The 27030-nt window shown below is 43.1% G+C and overlaps 1 non-coding gene across 1 annotated transcript; it reads left to right on the forward strand.

Moving 5' to 3' along the window:
* The first annotated feature begins 18711 nt into the window (after window positions 1-18711).
* Window positions 18712-18786, forward strand: Trnat-ugu (transfer RNA threonine (anticodon UGU)). Its single transcript has one exon. It is a non-coding gene; the product is annotated as a tRNA-Thr (tRNA).
* The last annotated feature ends 8244 nt before the right edge of the window (window positions 18787-27030 follow it).

A 27030-nucleotide genomic window follows, 5' to 3' on the forward strand; every position in this document is an offset into this window, starting at 1 on the left:
GACGTATTCTTTAACTAAATAAATAAACTATATTCCAAACACCTCCTTGTATCGCGTCAATTGTTCAAATAAACAATATTCTACACATTGTCTAAACTGTTTAGACGATATTCCATACACTGCAATCGATATCCCTGAAATTACCGAACAACTGAGTCTTTTTCCCGCCAATTTCCGGAAGGAGGAGGGAAGAGGGAGGGCTGGGGGTTTTGCAGATGGTGGATTTAAATAATTGCTAGATTTAATTAGTTAGTCAATCAAATTGATTTGTTTTTATTGGCGAGGGGAGTTCCCTGATGGATGGGGGAGGACGAGATGGAGGGGGGGAGGAGGAGGAGGGGGAGGACTGGGGGGACAATAAGTTAAGGACCTGTCAATCAAAAGGAAGGATTATCCCCAGGTGATAATAACCTTGTGAGTGTGTGGGTTTTAATCCGTCAAGTTGTGCAATGGATTGATCCAACACATACCCTTTGGCTCCTGCCAGAAACAATTTGCACCTCACACTAGTACAGAAGTCAGACAGACGCTCCTAATGTACCAACAAGAACTGCTTGAAAAACATTCAGCAACAAATATCGAGTCATTGACTGTTAGGAAAAGACACAAAAATATTCTATATTCTTACATAAGTAGTGGGATACTTGGGTACAGAACTATTGCTAGTTAGTGTAAGAAAAACATTAAACGAACGAAAAATATTATTTATTGCAAAAAAATTCTGAGAAACCAAGTGAAACTTTTTCTTATAAAAAGTTAGTAAATATCTGGATTCTTTTCGGAACAGTAGTATTGCTATTATTTTACAAAGTATTGAAAGGTTCTTTTCCCCTTTTCTTTAAGAATGTTATTTACTCGGCAGAATGGCTGAGAGCCACATCTACACAACTTGAATAACTTTTCTAGGTACGGTCAACGCTGTCGCATGAGAAATGTAGTGGAGTGTACTGTTAGGGAGGACAGATGGGGCTCACATACACTGTAGTGCACAATACTGTAAGCTACGACAACTACTGCCTGCGTCGCTCGCTGCTGACAAATAACACAACTATCTCTTTCTGTCTAGATTGACCTTCTCCAATCAAACTCTCCTTATGCCTTGATGAAGCCAAGGGTTCCTATCTGCCCCTAGTCTAACTATTGGCTTGGTACACTGGTCAGATAACCAGTCCACCATGATGCCACTCAATACTCACTCGCAGGCGTTTAACTACTCCTCTGTCCGTGTTCACAATGCGCAATAAGTGTGGCAGCCAACACACTGAACAATGCTTAATCGCGAGCGACTCAACATAGAGTGTTACTCCGATTAACTAAGGGCAGAGGTGCTCTCCCAGTGAAGTACTGAGGAGAGACTTTGTTCCTCACTCTTTGCGTACACATACGAGTGCACTCATTCTCATTACATGTTCCCACTCCAAGAGCAACAACAGAACGGCCCCTTTTTCTGGAAAAGTTGCAAGGGTGTATCATTCGCTGCCTTCCCTCACTCCTCTGACTCTTTGCATCAGAAATATTCCGCCAATCAGCGTTGCTCTTTTGAACGGGAGAATGACGTTTCATTTAGGTCGACCAATGCGGAAATCTGTAGCATCTCTGTTAGATGTATACTGACCTCCTGTGTGAACTCCATAACTACAGCTGTGAAAAAATGCGTCTTCTGGGCGCTCCCACACAATGTAGTGGAAGTCGAACATGGGGGTCGTTACCCCTTCACTCTGGCAAAAGCTGTCCTCTCTCTGGGCGGTCGCTTCAGCCAAAGTAGGTATGTTGTTGATGCAGCCCTCTGAAGGGACCATCTTCCCAGCGGGCTGGTTTTCTCTTTAGAACGAAAATTCCTGTGGCCGTCATGTTGTATACACCAGCCTCGACTTTTTTCAACCTCAGTGCGCACTTGCGATTTACTTATTAGATTTGCATATTGTTTACATTAATTCATACAAAATTGACTCTACCTTATCGAGTTTGGGTTCGAATGAAGCGTCTTGATGTGCAGAATATTATTGTGAGGACGGAATATGTAAGAAATGAAGGTCAGGAGGCCATGCCCCTTACAACCTGTCAGTTAAAAGACGGATTATCCCTAGGGCGTCATAATCCTCCTAGCAGAACAATGGATTATGCACCTGTTAATCAAAGGAGACCAAATGGTTTGCCCCTAAATGCAGGCAACTCGCACTAACAATCCGTCAACATTTTTTTCCCACTACTTAGTCTATGTGTTTTGTGGTGTTCTGTCATTTCCACAAGGCTTCAGTTGAAGAAAACTTAAATACACTGTGGTGACAAAAGTCATGCAATACATCCTAAGATCATGTCATCCCTCCTTTTGCCCAGGTTATTTCAGCGAATCGACGTGGCATGAACCCAACAAGTCGCTGGAAGTCTCCCTCAAAAATATTGAGCCGTCCTGCCTCTATAGCTGTCTGTAATTACAAAAGTGTTGCCGGTGCAGGAGTTTGTACACAAACTGACCTCTCGATTATATCTCATAAATGTTCAATGGGATTCATGTCTGGTCATGTGGGCGGCCAATAGTCCAGAATGTTCTTCAAGCCAATCGCTAACATCTGTGGCCCAGTGACATGTTTGGAAACACTAAGTTCATGAATGGCTGCAAACGGTCTCGAAGAACACTGAACATGGCAATTCACAGTGAATGACCCAGTTCATTCCGTGTAAACAAGGCCCACACCATTATGAAGCCAACACCAGCTTGCACGGTACCTTGTTGACAGGTTTGGTCTGTTGTTTCGTGGGGTGTGCAGCACATTCGAACCATAATGTCAGCTGTGTGCAAATGAAATCGGAACTCACCTGATCAGGCCACAGTCTTCCAGTCGCTAGGCTCCAGCCAATACGGTCATGACCCGAACCCAGGAGACACACTGTAGGGGATGTCATGCTGTTAGCAAAGACACTCATGTCAGTCGATTGATTTTCGCGGTTATTTCACGCAGTGTTGCTTGGTTGTTAGTACTGACAGCATCGGGTACTGCACTATCAGTGGAGAGAGGTAATGTCTGAAATTCGGCATTCTCGGCACACTATTGACACTGTGGATCTTGGAATTTTGAATTCCCTAGCGATTTCCGAAAGGGAATATCCCATGTGTCTAGCTCCAACTGCCATCACCCGTTCAGAGTCTGTTAATCCTTGTCGTGAGCCCATAATCACGTCAGAACGTCGGAAACCTCTTCACATGAATCATCTGAGCACAAATGACAGCTCCACCAATCCACTGCCCTTTTGTACCTTGTACTACCGCCATTGTATGCAAGCATATCGCTATCCCATTACATTTGTCGCCTCAGTGTATACGAAAACGACTCGCACGCTGCTTGAAACCGTCGTCACAGTAACGACTCGGAAGCCAGCGCAATGGAACACAATAAACAAAGGAGAAAATAATGGTCCAAGTTCAAACATAAATATCAAGTCGCTTTGCAGCGCCGCTTTAGTCTAGATAAAAGCTAGTTACTTCATTAAAAGTAAATAACGGCGCGGTTCAGTGGAAAGGGAAGTGAGCGGCCCAGCTGCCGAGGGGCGGGGGATGGGGGAGGGGGAACGGAGGTGTGGAGAGGGGAAGTGGGCGCAATAAATCCCGGAGGCCGGCACAATGGCCCCCCGGAGATGTTCCCGCAAGTCCGCAGGGCGCTCCTGTTCCATTATTCTGGCCTGTATTGTTCTCAGGCACTTCTGTCGTCATGAAAACTATCCTGCGCTCTATTGTTCCTCCTGATCGACGGCGGCAGTAGAGCCAGAGGTTGCAGCGCTGTCTTCACAGCGACAAAACGCTCGGAACGTTGTCTCTGATGTTTGTCATACGTGAATGAAGTTTCTGTGTTATCCCAGAATAACATCTAATACATTCTGTATCTACGTAAACACTCCGCAAGCCACCATACTGTTCATAGCGGAAATGACCTTGTGGATGACGCTTTTTGCGGATGATGCTGTAGTATATCGAGAGGTTGTAACGATGGGAAATTGTACTGAAATGCAGGAGGGTCTGCAACGATTTGACGCATGGTGGAGGCAATGGCAATCGAATCTCAATGTAGACAAGTGTAATGTGCTGCGAATACACAGAAAGAAAGATCCCATATCATTTAGCTACAATACAGCAGCTCAGCAACTGGAAGCAGTTAATTCCATAAATTATCTGGGAGCAGGCATTAGGAGTGACTTAAAATGGAATGACCATATAAAGTTGATCGTCGATAAAGCAGATGCCAGACTGAGATTCATTGGAAGAATCCTAAGGAAATGCAATCCGAAAACAAAGGAAGTAGGTTACAGTACACTCGTTCGCCCACTGCTTGAATACTGCTCACTAGTGTGGGATCCGTACCAGATAGGGTTGATAGAAGAGACAGAGAAGATCCAACGGAGAGCAGCGCGCTTCGTTACAGTATCATTTAGTAATCGCGATAGCGTTATGGAGATGATAGATAAACTCCAGTGGAAGACTCTGCAGGAGAGACGCTCAGTAGCTCAGTACGGACTTTTGTTGAAGTTTCGAGAACATACCTTCACCGAAGAGTTGAGCAGTATATTGCTCCCTCCTACGTATATCTCGCGAAGAGACCATGAGGATAAAATCACAGAGATTAGAGCCCACACAGAGGCATACCGACAATCCTTCTTTCCACGAACAATACGAGACTGGAATAGAAGGGAGAACCGATAGAGGTACTCATAGTAGCCTCCGCGGAGTATGAATGTGGATGTAGATGTACCCTGTACCACCACTTGTCAGTCCCTCTCCTGTTCCACGAGCAAATGAAGCGAGGGATAAACGACTGTCTCAGTGCCTCCGAGGAGACTCACTTCCGCTAATCTTGTCTTCGCCTTTCTTACGTGAGAAGTGATTTGATGGAATTGAAACCGTTCTGTAGACAGTAGCAAATACCGGTTCTCTAAACTTTCTCAATAGTGTTTTGCGAAAAGAACATCGACTCTCTCCAGGAATTTCTGTTTGAGTTCACGGAGAATCTGCGAAACATTCGCTTATTAATCGTACGTACCAGTAACAAATGTAGCAGCACGCTTCTGAATTACTGCAGTGCCTTCCTATAATCCGACCAATTGGGGATCCCAAACATTCAAACAGTACTGAAGAATGGGTCACTCTATTCTTGTATACTTGGGCTCCATTATAGACACTTCCCTAGAATTCTCGCAATAAAGCTAAGTCGACAATTCGCCTTCGTTGCTACCGACCTAATGTGCTTTTTCCATTTCATATCGTTTTGCAGCATTACGCCTAGATATGTAATCTATGTGCCAGTATCAAGGAGTACAACACTAATACCGTATTCGAATATTTCAAGAATGTTTTTCCTACTCATCTTCATTAACTTACTTTTTTTCTACATTTACAGCAAATTACCACTCGTCCCACCGAATAGAATTTGTAAGTCACAATGTATTCTCGTACAGTGTCAACACTTTACCATACACAACAGCGTCATCATCAAACAGCCGCAGATGGCTTCGTGCCCTATTATATTAGAACAAGAGCTGTGCTATCACACTTCCCTAACGACGCACTTCTCTCTGAAGAACACACACCATCCTGGACAATGTGGTAGATTTCGTTACTTAAGAAGTCTTCCATCCACTTATATATCTGGGACAGCTATTCCGTGCGCTGGGACCTTCTTTAACAGTTTGTAGTGGAGGCAGCACTGTGTCAAACACTTTCCGGAAATCTAGGAGTATGCAATCTGCCTGTTTCTCTTCGCCCTTGGAATGCAAGATGCCGTGCTGGAAAAGGGCAAATTGAGTTTCATGGGGGCGGTGCTTTCTACATCCTGATGACTTGTGGATGAGTTTTCAGTCTAAGAGAATTTTTCATATTGGAACATTGAATGCCCAAGAATTGGTGTTATGGGTCTGAAATTTTGTGTGGCCATTCTTTTAACCTTATTATATACAGGCGTCACCTGTTTTTCTTTCAGTGGCTTGAGGTTTTGGGTGGGCGAGAAATTCGAGATAAATGCAAGGAATGTTAGGGGCCAATGCTGAAGAGTTCTCTTTGTAAAACCGAACCGGGATTCCGTCTGAATTGGGCGACTTATTTGTTGACAATTCTGACAATTGCATCTCAAGTCCAAGGGAGCCTGTTTCTATGTCATCCATATGGGAGTCTGTGCGGCCGTAAAATGATGGTTTGACAGTACGATCCTCGTGTGTGAATCATTTTTTAAATGTGAAACTTCCCCTTTGAACGTAAAGAAAGACTGTGCTAGTAAATTTCTACGTTACTTGATACAGAAACAGCTGAGTAAAACGCAACGTACTCAGACAGTTTTCTCTTTACTTATTCTTATCTTTTCTAAACTGACACATAATATTTTAGTGCAACGCAATCTGACTTTTAATACTCCCTACAAAAGAATAGCCCTGACTAACAATAACCTATACCTTTCATGAATCACTTATCCCACAAAAATCTTCGTTACTCGAACTACTGCAATACAGTGAGCGCCAATACTGCCAGCTAAATAAAAGACTACTGAAGGCACTAACTACTGATAGGCGTATAGTTAGCAAATGAAAGATGTATTTACCTTAATAGTGTTCAAAAGTCATTACCGCTGGATATATTTCGTAAACCACATCAAATACTGACGAACTGATTCCACAGACCGAACGTGAGGAGAGGGGCTAGTGTAATTGTTTAATACAAACCATACAAAAATGCACGGAAGTATGTTTTTTAACACAAACCTACGTTTTTTAAATGGAACCACGTTAGTTTTGTTAGCACATCTGAACATATAAACAAATACGTAATCAGTGCCTTTTGTTGCATGGTAAAATGTTAATTACATCTGGAGATATTGTAACCTAAAGTTGACGCTTGAAACCTCCGATGTTCAGTTGCGTGTTGTAACAAACACGGGCCACGGTCGGCGAGCAGCATCTGCAGAGACATGTTTACGATGACGACCGTGTTTACGAGTGAGGCTGTAGTGCACTGTTGTGGTTTGGTCTAGCTGTCGCAATGTTCGCATGTAGCGCTTGCTGCTATTGTTATTCTGCATTCGTCTCCGCACGCAGACCAACTGTAGTACACCGTGTTACCAGACGTCTGCGATAGTGTAGTGTTGTAGGAACTGTGACCATGGTGTATTCGAACTCTGAAAAGGCGAAGATGATACTCATCTATGGCGAGTGTCGACGAAATGCAGTTGAAGCCTGCAGGGTGTATGCAGAACGGTACCCGGACAGAGAGCATCCAACGTGCCGCACATTGCAAAACATCTACCGCCAACTGTATGCAACAGGTATGGTCGTAGCACGCAAACGGGTCCGTAACAGGCCCGTCACAGGAGAAGCGGGTGCAGTTGGTGTGTTAGCTGCTGTTGCCATGAACCCACACATGAGTACACGGGACATTGCGAGAGCCGGTGGACTGAGTCAAAGTAGTGTCATGCGCATACTGCATCGTCACCGCTTTCACCCGTTTCATGTGTCACTACATCAGCAATTACATGGTGATGACTTTAATCATCGAGTACAATTCTGTCAGTGGGCATTAACAGAGAATGCGTTGCAGTTCTACCTGTTTACCGATGAAGCGGGTTTCACAAACCACGGGGCAGTGAATCTACGGAAGATGCATTACTGGTCCGTGGACAATCCTCGCTGGCTCAGACAGGTAGAGCGACAGCGACCGTGGACTGCAAATGTATGGTGCGGAATCATTGGCGACCACCTCATTGGTCCTCACTTCATTGCAGGGGCTCAAACAGCTGCAACATACATCGCGTTTCTACAGAATGATCTGCCAACGTTGCTCGAAAATGTCTCACTGGAAACGCGTCGACGTATGTGGTATCAGCATGATGGTGCACCTGCACATTCCGCAATTAACACTAGGCTGACCCTTGACAGGATGTTTGACGGGCGTTTCATAGGACGTGGAGGACGCATAAATTGGCCAGCCCGTTCTCCTGATCTTACACCTCTGGACTTCTTTCTGTGGGGTACGTTAAAGGAGAATGTGTACCGTGATGTGCCTACAACCCCAGAGGATATGAAACAATGTATTGTGGCAGCCTGCGGCGACATTACACCAGATGTACTGCGGCGTGTACGACATTCATTACGCCAGAGATTGCAATTGTGTGCAGCAAATGATGGCCACCACATTGAACATCTATTGGCCTGACATGTCGGGACACACTCTATTCCACTCCGTAATTGAAAACGGAAACTACGTGTGTACGTGTACCTCACCACTCATGGTAATGTACATGTTCGTCAGTGAAAAAGGCCAATAAAAAGGTGTTAGCATGTGGACGTAATGTCCTGTTCCAGTCTCTTCTGTACCTAAGGTCCATCACCGTTCCCTTTAGATCCCTACGTAATTCGGTGCTCTCCGATACACACGATCGAACAGCGGAGGAGTGGAACTCAAGCGTCGACTTTAGGTTACAATATCTCCGGATGTAATTAACATTTTACAGTGCAACAAACGGCACTGATTACGTATTTGTTTATATGTTCAGATGTGCTAACAAAACTAACGTGATTCCATTTAAAAAAACGTAGGTTTGTGTTAAAAAACATACTTCCGTGCATTTTTGTATGGTTTGTATTAACCGATTACACTAGCCCCTCTCCTCACGTTCGGTCTGTGGAATCGATTCGTCAGTATTTGATGTGGTTTACGAAATGTATCCAGCGGTAATGTTAGGTGACTCACCCTGTATGACATCTATTTTGACAAATTTCCTTTTTCTGACGCACACACGTCGAGACCGTCCACGCATATTAACATCTCAAAACCCTGGCATCTCTCTCCCTACATCCACCACTGCTGGCGGCTCACCTCCTACGCGCTGTTCACATTCAACTGCCCAACAATACACTAACGAATAATCCAACAATGAGTCCAACTAGCCACAGACAGCACACTGCGCAGTCAGCGATTTTCATACAGAGTGCTACGTGGCGTCACCAACATAAATACCTAAACAGCCTACTTAAAAATGTGAAATTCAAAACTTCAGTTTTTCTGTCGTCTATTGCCGCACCAGACTGGTCGACAGATGAGTGTATAGAAGCCTTCACCCACTTTTAGTGATTTTACGTACGACCAGATTTTTTTTAGAGGGAATACATTGGTTCCCTATGTACTACAGGTTACAGACGAAACTACGAGGAAAAATAAAGCAACAAATAGTGAAGTAACAGTACACATGTACATCACCATCTGCATGATACTCCGCCAGCCACTTTACGATGTGTGGCGGATGCTACTTCTACCAACTGATTCCGCCTGCCCTGTTCCATACGCGAGCATCGCATGGAAGAGTGTGTTACGGACCACCTCTTTGGAAATAGTCTCGCAACACATGCAGACCCATGAAAGGAATCCCATTCGATCGTAATTCTTAATTTTCAGCAAAGAATGATAAACAGCGGTACTAGTGATTGGCGGTAAATAACTAATGCAGCCTTACTATTCTTTTAGTGTTACTTAGTACTTGCATACCTAACTGTGAAAAGGCACATGGATCGCCAGAAGCAGGTAAGTCAGCTGTCCCTCAGTATCAGTTCTTGGAACACCTGAGAGAGAGAGAGCTGATGGTCAGTGGCCCACCGGTCAATAGCTATTGCCTTGAAGCAGACAGAGCCGCAGGACGTCAGGTTTTGTGTAGAAACGCAGACAGCATCTCCCGTGGAGCGAATATCTGGCGGAAACCTTTATGACCTATAAATGGAGTGAAGAGGATTGCCATTTGTAGCAGAAGTTCCTGATCTACCCGGAAAGTGGAAAGCTGACCATTTTCCTAGAAAGTAATGAAAGTTAGACATAAACACCTCAGATCGATAGAGGACCTGCAGTCCTGGGCCTGTAAAACGCGAGACACTGCCAAACGTTTCATGTCTGAAAAACAGATGCTGGTACAATATAAGATCCACCAGCGTAGCTAAATTGTAAGTTAGAAAGAGGCACCGGAAAGTGACAGTGCAGAGAACTTTATCTGTCGAAGAAAAAGACAGAGACAGAGAGACTGATGCGTCTTATTTCTGTACACGGTGGTAGCGTACAAGTTGTTGGTTAACCAGCCAGAGGAAGCAGTTTGATCGGTTGGCACTCGGAACATCTGGAGCAAGCCAACCGAAAGCCAGTGGGAGACAAAAGTGCGGAAGTGTGCGGTTTCCTTTCCTTTAACACTCTATCAGAACCCAGACATGGACTTCAGCTCCAACTTCCATAACTATCTTCGGGAGCCTCCACCACCAGGCTTCCAAGCTGAGAGTCACTACTGACTGCCGAGCCACCTGAGCTGATGTATTTGGGACCTACAAAATTTTTGGGCCAATCTGAACTTAGCCACTGACGAGGGTCATAAGTTTTGCCAATGATCGATTTCGCAGCCACTTTAGCCACCACCTAACAACATTATGCTGAGCCGCAACTGTGAGACGATGTGTATGACCAATAAAGTCATTTTAAATAATTACATCAAGCTTTACTCTGAATACTTTCATTTTAATGCCACAAGCGCTTGATTTCGACCCCAACCACAGGTGTTACAAATTCCCTTCTGTAGTACTATCCATTTTCAGTTACCATTATGACAATCAATAGCTCTTCACGACTGTAATTAATTTGCTTGCATGATTATTAGCATCTTTTCTCCCAATGCTCTACATCAGATACTCCAAGGTTTTATTACAAAATATTATTCACAGATTTTCATTGGTTTTTAGTGATTTTGATGCCACAGTCGTTTGTTTAAAGACCATTTTATTGGAATAAATCATAGCAACTATGACTTGTGTCTCATTTAATACGTAAGTTTCCTTGTTCATTGTTCTGAAGGGTACCCTTGCATATTTAATCAACGCCACTCAGCATTCAATTCACTAACGTGATGATTTCTACAATAATACAAAAATAAACCTCTGTATTAGCCTCTAATTTCTCAGATTTTCTCCTTAAGTTCATTCCGCACGACGTGTGTGGGAGGATGTGCGAGTTGGCTAACTCTCCCTGGAACGTACACTTTCAGAACCTGAGTAGTACCGTCTCCGTGATGCACAACGTTGCTCTTGTACTGTTTATGTATTTTAGTAACTTGTTTCCCTGCAAACACTATCTCAGAATTTCAATAGGATAAGTCTCTGTGATGCACAATGCCTCTCATGTAGTGTTCATGTGTTTTCTCTTAGTAACTTGTTTGCCTACAAACATGAACAAGTTTAGGATAGTACACAATCTGCCTTCTTTCTCAAACTGTAAAATACCAATTGGTTCGTAGTCTTTCCATCTGTCATTCGCAGAGCATGCCCATTCCATATTTTTTTCTCTAGTTTTTGTTGCTATTACTGTCACTGCACGTAACAATGTCTGCAGAAAACTGAAGAGAGAGGAGGGATTGTGTTGAGAACTACATACCAATAGCTCTATTGTCATGCTTTTCCAAAGTGATAGAAACAATAATGAAAAACAGGCTTATGAGCTATCTAAGTAAATTCAACCTCCTCTGCAATGACCAGCATGGTTTCAGGCCTGGTAGAGGTACAGAATCTCCAATAGCACAATTTACAAAAACAGTTTTGCAAGCACTAGATGAGAACAGCTATGTAACTGGCCTTTACCTTGACTTGTCTAACACGTTTGATGCAGTTGACCACCACTGTCACATAAGTTAGAGGCACTAGGAATAAGGGGAGTGATTCTCAAATGGTCTTGCTCATATCTAGAAAACAATACCGTCAGTAGAGACCACACATGTCTCCAGTGGATCAAAGTACATTGAGAAACATATATCTGATCCACAATATATCAATATTGGGGTCCCTCAAGGAAGTGTACTGGTCCCAGTATTGTTTCTGGTGTATATAAATGATTTCCCACAATCTATCAGCCACGGAGAGAAGATATTGTTTGCTGATGACAGCAACATAGTAATCTCCAGTAAGACACCAGCACAAATGCTGCAAAATTCTACTAAAGTGCTGAGGGAAGTTCACAAAACAAAGTAACTCTCAACATAAAGAAAACAAATGCAATATGCTTTAGAATGAACAGAAAACAGAGTCCCTTAAATTTAAAACTAGATAACATCTCCATAGATGATGTACCTGCAACAAAATTCTTAGGGTTGCACATTGACAGCCAAATGAAGTGGAATGAACATGGTATGAAACTCTCGAAAAAGATATCCACAACATGTTATGCACTTAGAGTTCTTGTATCCACATGCAGTAATGAATGTTTTAGAACTGTATACTTTAGTTATATTCATTGAGTATCAGTAATGGTATTATTTTCTGGGAAAACAGTGCTCAGATTTTACAAACAGTATTTAAAATGCAAAAGAGAGCAGTAAGAATTATAAAGAAAAGCGGTAAGCGGGCCCACTGCAGAAAACTCTTCAAAATGTTGGAAATTCTGTTCCTTGTGAATTTATATTCCAAACCATAGTGTACATCAAGAAAAACATAGAAAATTATAGCACAAATAGCAGTACTATAGTACAAGAACAAGTCATTGTCTTCACTTAGACAGGAAGAATAAACATAAGACCCAAAATAGCTTCTTGTATGAAGGTGTAAAACTGAATAATAACCTGCCACAGAAAATAAAAGTAACAGATAACATGTAACGCTTTAGGAAAAATCTTAAATTGTATTTGCAAGAACACTGCTTTTACACTATAAGTGAATTCCTTAGTACATCATCATCATCAGTTATCTGCTATATTAGCAGGTCCTTTGCATCTCCATTTTCTGCGATCCATTGCTTCCTTCTTAAGGCTGCTGTATGTTGTACCGTCCATCATGTCATCCAGTATCTGGAATCTCTTCCTTCCTCGCTTCCTTTTCCCTTCTACATAACCTTCTAAAACTGTTTTTGTCAGTCCGTCATTCTTTCTTAATATATGCCCAATCCAATTTATTTTTCTTCTCTTTATTACATCTAGTAACTGCCTTTTCTCTCCCACTTTTCTCAGTACCTCTTCATTTTTTAATCTGTCCATCCAACTTATTCTTTCCATCTTCCGCCATGTCCAGATCTCAAAAGCCTCCAGCCTTTCTCTGTCTTTTTTCCTCATAGTCCATGTTTCAGCGCCGTATAGAAGAACACTCCATACAAGACATTTTATGAGTCTCTTTCTGAGTTCTCTGTCCATGCTGCTGCAGAAGATTCTCCTTTTCTTATAAAACGCCTCTTTTGCCATTGCTATCCTTGTTTTAATTTCTGTGGTGCACTTCCAGTCGGTGTCTATCCTGCTTCCAAGATACTTAAAATTTTGCACCTGTTCTAGTGTTTCTCCATTCAGCACAATTTTTATTTCCTTATTTCCTCCTATTGCCAGTACTTTTGTTTTATTTGTGTTAATTTTCATTCCATATTTTTTTCCGTTAGTTGCAATGGTGTCCACCAAATCCTGTAATTCTTTTTCCCCTGTGGCTAGAAGGGCCATGTCATCAGCAAATCTCAAGCACCCTACTCTTCTTCCTACAATTTCTACTCCTTTGTCATCTAATGAGCATTGGTCAATCATATTTTCCAAGTACAGGTTGAAAAGAGTAGGTGATAAACAGCACCCTTGTCTTACTCCTTTCCCTAGTCTGATCCAGTTTGTACTTTCTCCTCTCACTTTAACTGAAACTTTTTGATTAAGGTACAATGAGTTTATAAGTCTTCTGGTTTTCCAGTCCACTCTCTTTTCCCTCATAATAGTCGCCAGCTTGTCCCAAACCACATTGTCAAATGCCTTTTCTAAATCGATGAAGCACATATATAGGTCTCTTCCCTTTTCAATAAACCTTTCTCCCAAGATTCGTAGGAGCCCTATTGCATCTCTGGTGCCCGTATTCCGTCTAAAGCCAAACTGCTCCTCGCCGATATTCTCCTCTATTACTTTTTCAAGTCTTTTATTAATTATTCTTAACATCACTTTGGCTGCATGTGAAATGAGGCTGATTGTCCTGTGTTCGCTGCATTTCTTGGTTCCTTGTTTTTTCGGTAATGGAATCATTACTGTCGTCAAAAAGTCCTCAGGCCATTCACCACTGTCATATATTTTATTACATAACCTCAATATTTCTCTTATTCCATTGTGGTTCAAGCATTTTAGTATTTCTCCCGGTATTGTATCTGTACCTACTGCTTTGCCATTTTTCATTGCAGCAATGGCAGACTTTACTTCTTCCATTATGATGGTCGGTCCTTTCTCTTCATCACTTACACTGTTGTGTGATTCAAGTTCCAGAGTTTCTGGTTTGCTATTTGTGTCATATAGCTCTTTTATATATTCTTCCCATCTCTGGAGGACATCGTACAAAATGATTGTAAATAACTTTTGTTTCATAATATTTAATATATGTAACTTTCTGATAAGGATTGTAAATAACAATGTTTAACTACATGTAACAGCAAGCTGTATAAACATATGAATGTACACAAACTGACAACTGACAACATGTCCACGGATGGCTAAATAAATAAATAAATCCATAAATCCTTAAATTTTCGTTCATTATAAGTCCAGTTTTAAGGTGCAAGAAGAGGCACAAAATATGAAGTCCACGTTATATAAATAGTTTTAAAAATATATATCATTGTAATCACCATCAAATACTGTACCTGAAAAAATAAAAATATATTCCAAAACGTTTCAGTATGTTATAGAGCACTTAAATGTGTAGAACGCGAAATACTTACAAATACTGTGCAAAACATAATTTCATGCAAAAAGAAACATAGAAAATGACGGAAACAGCTTAAGGTGGTCTTCAGTTAGCATTCCTATATGGCTTCCTGTGATTCTAAATTCAGTTACTAGACATCGTGTGTTCCTATCGTTCTATCATCCCTTACATACTACAAGCTTATGTGTTGCTGCTGAAGTTTTAAACCTGAACGTGGTTCTAAAGCCGAAACCGGCACTAAATTTTAACAGAATATAATGTGATCAAGCCACTTGAAAATAAGTGTTTACCTATGTTTCTGGTATCTCTGGGACCTGCGTTCCACGCCTTCGGGATGAGCTCAGTGCAGTGCTCGTAAATCATAAATCATAATCACAGACCAAAGTTTTTCACATTCAATACTGAAACAAGAAGAGTTGCACCTGGTTTGTAATGAAACACTGTCACAGTGAGACGAAGAAATTAGGAATGCAAGGGCTATATTTACTTCTACAGGGTCGCCTAATATGGATCAGTTGTAGGACATTGTTTTGGTACTGCGATTCAAATCAAGTCTGAGTTTAACAAGTTATTTGTTTAATTAAAATGTGGACGTATACGAAATTAAACTGACAGAGAATAGATAATGTTGTGACTTGGCAAGACAGCCAAGCCACTATGAGATAGCCGAAAGGCACGCGTTTAAGCTCACGCAGGCTGGCGTGAGGTCTGGAAAAGTTAAAGGAATAGAGACTAGCAAAAAAGGTACGTAGCTTCTGGAATACTTAACTTTAATCCATAATTGGTGAACATCGGTCTGACGGTACATGCATCACAAGACAAATAGCAAATGATAATGGCTCCTTGCTAGGTCGTAGCAAATGACGTAGCTGAAGGCTATGCTAACTATCGTCTCGGCAAATGAGAGCGTAATTTTTCAGTGAACCATCGCTAGCAAAGTCGGCTGTACAACTGGGGCGAGTGCTAGGAAGTCTCTCTAGACCTGCCGTGTGGCGGCGCTCGGTCTGCAATCACTGACAGTGGCGACACGCGGGTCCGACGTATACTAACGGACCGCGGCCGATTTAAAGGCTACCACCTAGCAAGTGCGGTGTCTAGCGGTGACACCACAGATAAGTTACCAACGAAATAAAAATGAAGTTTCATAAGGCCGATAGAAATTTCTCCAAAGAAACGGTCACAAAATCGTCTAAAATTTTTAAACATAAAACTCTCTAGAAGCTCAAATTAATTGTGAATATCCCGCCAACATTGCTTTGGAAACGCTACAATCTTTCCTGTTATGTGCAGTTCGTAAATGCAAAGTAAACGAGTCGAAGATTCACGAAATAACACAATTAATCAAGCAACTCAAATTATGGAGAAAATCCCGCAAATTATGAGCTGCTCAGAAAGTGGATAGCGCTAATTGGAGATGCGACACTCATTCAAAAAAGAAAAACTCATAAAACGTACGCCAGAACGCGTCAGTCAGCACTGGATAAAGACGGCCGAGGTGGTGGCAGAAGAAGGCCGTCACAGACGTCCTCTGGATCATGAGTACCGCATGTGGCTTGCCCAGTCCAAGTGGCTATATTCTCTTCCTCCAAACCTAACTCCCGACTTTATGAAAAACGTTACCTGGAGGGCAGGGCACCCAAATATTGCCACGGTTACCAGCGAGAATTTCGATTTATTTACTTGAATACAGGGGAAACCTACAGAACTTTCCGATTCTTGATATACAGATTCCCTCTTGATATGTAAGAGGTTGGTTTCAGCTGCTAACAATGTTCCAGTCGTTGGTCGAGCCCTTCGAATCCAAAAATGGTGACAGGCAAGACTCGGTTGACTGGATAACAAGATTAGGAGACAAAAGGCAGTGAATTTCCTCACGCTGATCAAGTGGCGCCGTTTAGACCACTCTTACAGCTCCGTACAGTAAAGTGAACTCGTCACGCATGCTCTAGGGACTTAGAATGGCTTGCCCTCAGCTGCGCTCAAAGGAGAGAACCATATGCACCGCCAAAACAATGGGTAGGGGCTTATTGCATCCGCTCCCATGAACTGCACTGCCCTGTGGTGTCAGTTCGCTTCCCCAGAGCCTCTGTGACTGACCCTCTGTGGTCAAGCTAGGCCATGGGCCAGACACCTGGCCCGCTCGTTTCTTAAGCCCAGTTTTCACAACGACACTAGACAGCATGCAACTGCGCTGCCTGACCACTGCGCATGCGCGGCTCGCGTTTGCGTAACTCGTTTGTGAAACTAAGCAGTTTCGTTTCGTTCCAACTTTGGCGACACTACTTGCACGAGTTTTGAGGTTAAGTGTGTCAGTATAGTGGAAACATATCGAAATATGAAGTGGGGAACAGAAGAAATTCTTCACTTTCTTGACGTCTATGCTATGCATTGGTGTTAGGGGAATTTCAGTGATGTTGACTACTGAATGAGGCAGTGACGTGTTGCTGGACTTGGGGCCGTTCTACGCGATCTGAACATTGAAGAACTGACGATGTCTGAGCGACAGGACATAAAACATTTAATTAGGGGTGTTATACAAAGGAAATAAGAGAAATGCATGCGAGAAAAATACCTAACGCTGGAACAGCCCACATCTACAACACGAAAATCCCATGGTGCGAGTTGGCTGGTTCGTTTGTTGAGGAGAATTGTGTAGGCTACAGGAGAAAAGGATGAACAAACCTGCTGAACTGAATTCTTTACTCAATATTCATTTTTTTAAGAATTCACATCAGTGCTTCACATTGACAATTTATAGTAATGGTATATATTATTAAGCTCTTACATTTTGTCAAGGTAGAGCTCCATCTGTAAAAAATTAGGTAGAAAACCATTGTCTTCTTAATGCGGCCTGTTTCGAATAATTATTGCTGCCGGCTTGCAGCTTTGCGTGTATCAGCTCCCCAGCATTTATACTTCTCAATGTCCTTGGCTGATAAAATCCACCATCCACATTATCTTTTTTCCTCAGTGCGTGGTTAACTGTATTTAAAAGTAACGTGAAGTGGTCTGGTGACATTCTAAGATCACTAAAATAGCTTCTAGGTCGTTTTCTCGATCCAGTCACAAACCCTAACACGTTTCTTAATTTTTTTTTATCTTTTCTCTTACGCAGCGATTTCACGTAATGTATGGTTAACTCCGGCACAGCTCTTATAGCCGTCACAACTTGTACAGTTGCTAAAATTTTCATTTTACGCAAGAATATACGGCACTCACAAATGCCGAAACTGAAGTCTACACTGACGGCGCCCTGTCTACAGACGTATACGATACCATTTGCGTGCAACTCGCTTCACGCAACGAGTGGCGCAAGCCACTGTCGTCGCGTAAACTAGGCTTTAACAATAGATTTACTTACTACTGAATGTGGCTAATTAGCTTTTGTTGTATGGTAGTCTATAGTTATCTTTACTGGTATTTTGTCTGTGTGGTAATGTAAACTCATGATTAGAGAACCAGTTAAGCTGGTATTTAAGTTCGTAAGTAATCTCGTAATTCTTGAAAAGTGATCGGCAATGCAAAAGTTAAACACAATTGCAACATTAAACTGTATAACTATATATGACGGTAGTATCTGTTCCCGAAAGAACAGTTGCCGTGGACGACCATGCAGCTTTGCTAGAATTGAAACGATAATCAAATAGACACCCTAGCTGCAAGCAGGCGTTGATACACTTCATTGGGGACATGTTGAAAATGTGTGCCCCGACCAGGACTAGAACCCGGGATCTCCTGCTTACATGGCAGACGCCCTATCCATCTGAGCCACCGCGGGCACAGAGGATAGTGCGCCTGCAGGGACTCATCCCTTGCACGCTTCCCGTGAGATCCACATTCCCAACATATCCACAACACTACATTCGTAGTGCGCCTAATAGATGTTTGCCCATCATACTCATTACTCGTGGCAGATTAATCTACCAAGTCCGAATGTAGTGTTGTGGACATGTTGGGAATGTGGATCTCACGGGGAGCGTGCAAGGGATAAGTCCCTGCAGACGCACTATCCTCTGTGCCCGCGGTGGCTCAGATGGATAGGGCGTCTGCCATGTAAGCAGGAGATCCCGGGTTCGAGTCCCGGTCGGGGCACGCATTTGCAACATGTCTCCAATGAAGTGTATCAACGCCTGCTCGCAGCTAGGGTGTCTATTTAATTATCATTTCATTAAACTGTATACTGCAACGCTCTTGGCGAAAGTACAGTCTGTTCTGTTAAATTTTAGAAAACTGTCGTGTTGGCAATAATACAAGCAATCTGACTGTGAGACATATGCAAAATATATATAACTACCAAAAATGCCCTGGCTGAAAAGTATGTCACTGCTGAAATGTTAATTGTATCATACGTAAATTCTAAATGGCCTGCCTGTTTGTGCAATGAAATAAATGCTGTCCTGCTGCAATCTCCAAACTACTGCAGGTGTTGCTGCCATGCTAGCTGAAAAATAAAAATTCAAACTACTAGCAACACGATGTGCAGTGCATGCTTTAAACCAGAGAGACAACCGCAAAACTCCTGTATTAATAAATCTCATTACTGCAATGATCATGGTCAATTAATGTTCTGTTGCTGAGAAACTCAGGAAAGCAAAATTATATATGTGAAACTTGAAATAAACAGATGAATGATGATTGATTGAAAAACAATAAAGTAATTGTATTAACAACACTTTACATCACTAAGGCAAAATACACTCCTGGAAATGGAAAAAAGAACACATTGACACCGGTGTGTCAGACCCACCATACTTGCTCCGGACACTGCGAGAGGGCTGTACAAGCAATGATCACACGCACGGCACAGCGGACACACCAGGAACCGCGGTGTTGGCCGTCGAATGGCGCTAGCTGCGCAGCATTTGTGCACCGCCGCCGTCAGTGTCAGCCAGTTTGCCGTGGCGTACGGAGCTCCATCGCAGTCCTTAACACTGGTAGCATGCCGCGACAGCGTGGACGTGAACCGTATGTGCAGTTGACGGACTTTGAGCGAGCGCGTATAGTGGGCATGCGGGAGGCCGGGTGGACGTACCGCCGAATTACTCAACACGTGGGGCGTGAGGTCTCCACAGTACATCGATGTTGTCGCCAGTGGTCGGCGGAAGGTGCAAGTGCCCGTCCACCTGGGACCGGACCGCAGCGACGCACGGATGCACGCCAAGACCGTAGGATCCTACGCAGTGCCGTAGGGGACCGCACCGCCACTTCCCAGCAAATTAGGGACACTGTTGCTCCTGGGGTATCGGCGAGGACCATTCGCAACCGTCTCCATGAAGCTGGGCTACGGTCCCGCACACCGTTAGGCCGTCTTCCGCTCACGCCCCAACATCGTGCAGCCCGCCTCCAGTGGTGTCGCGACAGGCGTGAATGGAGGGACGAATGGAGACGTGTCGTCTTCAGCGATGAGAGTCGCTTCTGCCTTGGTGCCAATGATGGTCGTATGTGTGTTTGGCGCCGTGCAGGTGAGCGCCACAATCAGGACTGCATACGACCGAGGCACACAGGGCCAACACCCGGCATCATGGTGTGGGGAGTGATCTCCTACACTGGCCGTACACCACTGGTGATCGTCGAGGGGACACTGAATAGTGCACGGTACATCCAAACCGTCATCGAACCCATCGTTCTACCATTCCTAGACCGGCAAGGGAACTTGCTGTTCCAACAGGACAATGCACGTCCGCATGTATCCCGTGCCACCCAACGTGCTCTAGAAGGTGTAAGTCAACTACCCTGGCCAGCAAGATCTCCGTATCTGTCCCCCATTGGGCATGTTTGGGACTGGATGAAGCGTCGTCTCACGCGGTCTGCACGTCCAGCATGAACGCTGGTCCAACTGAGGCGCCAGGTGGAAATGGCATGGCAAGCCGTTCCACAGGACTACATCCAGCATCTCTACGATCGTCTCCATGGGAGAATAGCAGCCTGCATTGCTGCGAAAGGTGGATATACACTGTACTAGTGCCGACATTGTGCATGCTCTGTTGCCTGTGTCTATATGCCTGTGGTTCTGTCAGTGTGATCATGTGATGTATCTGACCCCAGGAATGTGTCAATAAAGTTTCCCCTTCCTGGGACAATGAATTCACGGTGTTCTTATTTCAATTTCCAGGAGTGTAGTATAACACTTGAAAAGCTAAAAATTCGCTTTACATTATTAGCGAAAAAACCTGAACGAATTCTCTTTACTTTCTTACAAACATGTATTCTATCCGTCTTTGAAAAAAAGTCAGTAAACCACACATTGTTACGTTGTCATAAAACTCTCCAATTCTAAATCCCTGACCAAGTACACTACTACGCTTGGATGTCTCGGCAAATGCGGTATTACAGTACATTCTTAAGTCTTATAAATGAATTAGCAAAATATCTCTCCATAAATGAAAAATAACACAAGAAGATTATTTCCAGCACTCAGCACGGCCTAAACACATCTTACTCCATCACAAGATGCAACACGACACCTCTCTCTCTCTCTCTCTCTCTCTCGCTCTCGCTCTCTTCTCTGTCTCACCCTCCGTGGCTGCACTCCACTGACAAACAAAGGTTTTATTAACAGCCTCTCGCAGCACAACTTCTCTGACGGAGATGTTGCCTGCTATTACTCAGATGCTATTGAATCTTTACTTTTCCATGTCACATTCAAAATATTACCAAAACTACAATTTTCTGTATTATACAAAACCCTTACACGACTCACGATCTGCTCTCTCAGCTTTGTCTCCGCCAGTACATCTCATTTTGCTTGCTGCTTAAGGCCTTCATTTTTCGGGAAAATATATAACCTGGATACTGAGCGAATCGACCAACTATGCAAAAGGAGGCCCATAATGATGTCCCTTCTACACACTGTCAGGTACTGAAAACGCTTTCTCACAGGAGTACCGCGTCCTTCAGCGTGATAGCTCAACGTCTGATGCTGTTCATCCCCCCTCCCCTTACACGCTACCAGGCATAGTAACAACACTAAACACGAACAACATCAATGCACAGTGCAGGCCGTTCTGCCCTTCATAGAGAACTTCAGTTGCAGCCATTTACACTGGCCGATGGTGTGTACTTGTACGAAGTTACATCGGCATCTGACCATGTCGTCTGTGTGCTTCACCTCGTTACCAGTCCCCTGGAGTTAGACAGCCCTGCAGTGCAAACGAAAACCTTCATTGCACTCTTTTTAGAGATATTGGCTAAATTTGCCACATCTCAAGGATGTTACAACCCTAATATAAAAGAAAAATATAAATGATTGACGGTGACTTGTAACATCATTCAAATCTGTAATGGTGCTTCACTTCTGCACACGTCTGCGTCAAGAGGTATTAATCCCATTAAAAGTAAAGCTCTACGTGGTAAAAAAAAAATTACAGCAAAATTGCCTAAAACTTTGTATTGTTGTAAGTTATCGTACTAAAGACATGAAATCCACTGAAAGGCACTGAAATCCACAAGAGCGAACGACGAAAGTAGCATCAGAATTAGATCAACAACAAGAGATGGAATGTCAACGACTACTAACTCCGAGCATGCTTTAAATTTTCCACCGTAAAACGACTAAATGAAGATGTGTTTTCATATACTTGAGGACTGTGAGCCACAGAGGTTGTGCGTTATCAGCTGGGGGATACTCATAAAAAAACTACTACATCTAAACATAATGTTTTAAAGGAATGAATAACCATATTACCAAAAGAAATTAATGCGTTTTGGCATGCAGAAGAGTTCAATAACGTGACACAGATATAAAAAGCTAGCGTATTACATTTGCTCCAAATTGGTGCTATGTGTGGAGAAACTCATATAAAGGAAAAGAGAAAGAAAAATGCTTAAGGATAACTATACTATCAATGGCACTTACACTAGAGATGAAAGACATGTTAGAACTACAGATTGCATTTGATATGTTGCTGTGTAAACAGCATTAAGAATTTTACTTCTTTATTTACTTGAAACACGATCATCATAAGTATTGTTACTAGGATCAGGAATTAACTTTCGTGGTTCTCGCAAGTAGCTCATTTTAAAACATTTTTGTTGAGGTCATCAATACTTAAAAATTATTGCTCTATCTTCTAGATGAAAAAACAGTGGTTTAAACTTCCAGAATTCCTATTGTTATTGTTTTATTAACTGCAGTATCAAAATTTATCAATACATAATACTATGTTCTGTATATCATATTTTTAAATGTTACTACAAAATGTGTATCATACAGGGACAATACCATTACGAACTGAATTACACAGATGCACGATCTGCCTGCAGAGATTCGCTTTGGCCACACCTCAATCCATACTGGAAATACTCTCTAGCTAAGTCCTTTCTCAAAAATATCCTGTCTTCCAAAAATGTTGACCCCAAAATGCGGCACTTCTGTGAAGTTCCGAAAGTTGGAGAAGAGGTTCCATTAGAAGTTAAACTGTGAGGGCAAGTCGTGGGTCGTGCCTAAATAGTTCAATTGGTGGCAAAGTGCAAAGGTCCATATTTGTGACTTAGTCTGCCACAGAGTTTTCATAGACTAGGAATTTTCATCATCATTCAGTCTTACAAACACTGTAGTAATTTTATAGTTGTTGGTAATAAAGTGTTTACATTCATTATTTTACCTTATTTATTCTCTAAAAATATATTTTGTAGTGGCTGTTCACACTTCATTGCACCACTATACACTAATAAATGCATTATCACAGTTTATGGACTTGTTTAATTATGAGGAATATTTATAAGATACATAACTCTTTTCGAAGCTTTCGCCATACTTGATTGATCTTTTCTACCTTCTTAATATCTCCTCGTTGCATATCATAATCTTAAAAATTATTAACTCTTAATTATATTTTGTCTTGCTTTGTTGAAACTTTCTCATTTTCTCTAAAACTAAAATATCAAAATCATTATTTGTAGTTGATTTACAACAATTATTTAATATCCTTGAAGACACCAGTATAAAAAATGATCATACGTTTCAATACCATTTGTAGCTTTGTTCATATAGTGAAACTTTATTGGTTTTATCTAACAACAGTTTCGGTAATATATTGATAAAATTAAGAATCTGCTGTAGTTGTAGCTATCTTTTTGCTGCACCACTAGTTTTGGAGGTTTGTAGCTCCATCATCAGGTTGTCACGTCCTGGCACAGATCCAATCCACCAGTATACCATTTTTGTGCCCGTGTAGTGCAGTCAGGACATTAACGACAATGTGGGTCTGTGGAGTTGATTAGTTTCTCTAACTAACCTTTATAGCAGAGTCGAAAGGGAATAGAATTTCATTGGTTACTTAGGGTAGTGTCTGCAATTAGTCAACAAAGATTAGGGATTTTGCAGGGATGGTGATGTGCTGAAGAAGCAAGTTATTAATTTTCTTTAAATAGATTTATTTATCATTAAACACGTTGATGTGAGTAGTGTCCTATAAGCTACCCTTTGTTATACATATAGCTGAGACAGAGCTCTTTTCAATCCTCTTGCACATTGGCTCCAATCTCTCTCGGTGCACTTACTACCACTAGTTCTGCTAAGTACTGAATCACTGATCTCTTGGCGTAACGAATCAATCATTGGCCCCTTGGCCTAATTCACCACTCATTAACGGCCCCTTTGCCTATCTCACAGGAGACGAGTACTACTCAGCTACTTGTTTCTACCACATAGTGAAATCCTCAACGATAACTACACTATACAGTCAGATTACTGTGACCACCTGTCAAAAGCCTGGATCACCACCTTTTGGAGCACGGGCCTCTGCGAGACGCGCTGGTAGAGAGTCAATGGGATTCTGGAAGGTACTGGCACGGACGTGGAGCCATGCCTGACTTCAGTGCCATGGCCACCTACTCTAGGTTTCTCAGCTCAAGATCCATGCTGCGAAGAGCCCGAGCAAGGCGGTGGGGAGAAGCGTAACATAAACCCATATTGGTGCTCTTTGAAACATGCACATACATTGTGAGCTGTGCGACACTTTGCACTGTCCTGCTGTCAGATGTCATCGTGCCTAGAAGAAACAAACAACTTTTAGCGGTGGACATGGTCCACAGGATATCCATTGTGCCTTCCACGATGACGAGGTCAACCAGGGAATGCCATGAAAACATTCCCCAGACTACAATGCTCCGTTCGCCGGCCTGGACTCTTCCGACGATTGTTGCAGGGAATTTGCTTTCAGACGTTTCGTGCCGTACCCACCAACTGCCATCTGTCACCTAAAAAGGCCAACTGTCGCCACTTAGTGGACGTCCAATTGCGACATTGGCGTGGCAATCCCAGCCTTGTCGCCGAACAGCAGCCAGCATGTGTTCATGAAACAGACGCCTGCTGCGGAAGCCCATACGCAGTAACATTCACTCACAGATCTTTGAGGGGATACTGTTGCTAGCTCCTTGGTTCATCTGTCCGGTCAGTTGCTCAACAGTTGCACGTCCACTCTCGCGTACACACCGCCCACACTGTCAGCTGTAGTCAGTGGTATAACACAGTTGCCTCGGCGTCAGTTTTTGATAGCGCCATATTGGCACGCACGATATTCTTGAACCACAGCGGCAAGCGAGTACTTTACAGACTTACCCCTTTCGGAAGTGCTTACACCCTTGGCCCGAAAGCCAATGATAATACCCTTCTGGAGTTAGATAAATCGCTCCCTTTCCGCAGTACGATAGCGACTGCAGTTTTCCGCGTCCCCCAGCACGCTTTATATACCCTCCACTGCTAGTGCTGCCACCTGTTGCCTGTGAGTGGTTATGGCACATTGACGTCGAACATGGCCGGAGGTCACATTGACGTGACCCGACCGTGAATCTGAGGCGCTGTTCCAACCGAAACTGTATCTTGTAAAGTTGCTGCTTATCTATCAGTTGCAATTACGTACAGCGAAACGTCACCATCTGTTGCTAGTCTACGCTTTAGTGCTCCATCAGCACCCACTGCTGCCCTCCAGTGCCGCCGCCTCGGCGACGCTGGCCAGTGTCTGCCTGATGCTGACTCGCTGCTCACTGGATGCTGACTTCCTACTGCCTATGGCTGTTCCTTTATAGGCCTTTCGAAGACCTTTCCCACTCGAATACGAGGCCTTGCATCCGCTTTCCCTATCTTAAATTATTCTGCAATGTTTCGTCTCTGCAAGCCTATGCTGACTCCCCTTTGGCCCTCCTACCAGTGCTCGAGGTTCCAGGACCATCTGTGGCCTGCCTTGTTTACTAGCGGCAGCTATTCTGAGTAGCTCACTTTCTCCAGAAGCGCTTGTCCGGCTCCATGTCGCTAAGTGGCGCACGTGGACATGCCTTGTCATAGGCGTTTGTTGGATCTCGACAGCATGCTTTAAACCCAATATATTCTCCCGTGTCACCAACTGCGAACAAAAAGAGAGGGAGTTGCACAAAAAGGGATAGCTTAATGATCGAAAGTTGAGAGAAAACCATAATTATTGGCACCACTCACTTATTTTATTAATTTCTGGATGCGTGGCAGGCAGGCAAATCAATCATAAAAGATTAAACACACGTCTGTGCGACACATAAAACTGTAACAGTAATACTACAGTGAGTGGAGTGACAAGAAGAAAATGCATGACAAATTAAATACAATAACCAAGCGTATTTATGCGTCGGTACAGTAGGCGGGGACTGAAGAAGATGGGTGGGGAGGCGGGGGGGACAGCAAGGAGAAACCTATCCTAACTAACCTAAAATGGTGCGGCCCGACGGCTTACGAGCAGGGTGTGGCGGCACAGGCGTCCTGCATGAGAACTGATAACATGGCAACGACCTAAGCCCCACGGAATAAGCTGAAGAAAGCCCGAGCTGAGTAGACCGTCCGCTTACGTGCTCGTGAAATCCATAAAATAAAGGAAAAATGAAGAATACAACGAATAAAGTATTAATATATCCCAGGAGAACAATGCATGCAATTAACTGTAATATTTGAACTAACAGAGAAAGACAAATACATAAAAGTTGCAGCTAAAAAAAATAGCAAACATTTAAGGCAGGAACCATAGGTACGCTTTAAGTGGAAGGTATAACAAAGATATAAGGCAGCAAATACGTGGAAAAGAGGGAAGGGTGATACATACACTGTGCGCGGAGAAACATGCAGCACTCTCGGTGGGAAAGGCATTTTTATTGACAAGTGCTGTGACAGGTTGCTCATCACTGTAGGATTTTATCATGATAAATTCAGTCCAAATGCAACACATTTCTCACAGTAAAGGCTGCGGAAAGGTTCGCATCAGTACACAGTGAACCCACCTCTGGCGGCAACCTAGGAGTGTATTCTCGCATGCAAATGATCGAAAACGTGCCAGATGGCATCCTGCGATAAATTGTCTCAAGCGCCTTGCCCCT

This window comes from Schistocerca serialis, chromosome 2 (genome assembly GCF_023864345.2).
Source record: "Schistocerca serialis cubense isolate TAMUIC-IGC-003099 chromosome 2, iqSchSeri2.2, whole genome shotgun sequence".
Taxonomy (NCBI): domain Eukaryota; kingdom Metazoa; phylum Arthropoda; class Insecta; order Orthoptera; family Acrididae; genus Schistocerca; species Schistocerca serialis.